Below are 344 nucleotides of genomic sequence, written 5' to 3' on the forward strand. Positions count from 1 at the left end.
AATAAAATAAACAGGGATCACAAGTGAGGGCTAGAAAAATGCTGAGTAGAAAAGGACAGTGAGGGAGGAGAACGAAAGGGAACGTGAGCAGGATGGAGAGATTTATTAGTGAAAGTGAGACTGTGACTCATTAATTCCCTATATTAATTCCTGGACATTGGTGCTATTTTAGTGCCATTAAGCAAACTGCTCTGAGTAGCTGTGTGGATCTCCTTACAATATGCTGTGGTCATTAAACTCTCTTAGCTCCTTTTACTTTCCTGCTTTCCACCTACTTACTGTAAAATAAAAACATTACAAACAATTCTTCTTGTTTCCTTCACCTTAATGTCCCAGCTCTAATT

Source organism: Mauremys reevesii, linkage group 15 (genome assembly GCF_016161935.1).
Source record: "Mauremys reevesii isolate NIE-2019 linkage group 15, ASM1616193v1, whole genome shotgun sequence".
NCBI lineage: Eukaryota > Metazoa > Chordata > Testudines > Geoemydidae > Mauremys > Mauremys reevesii.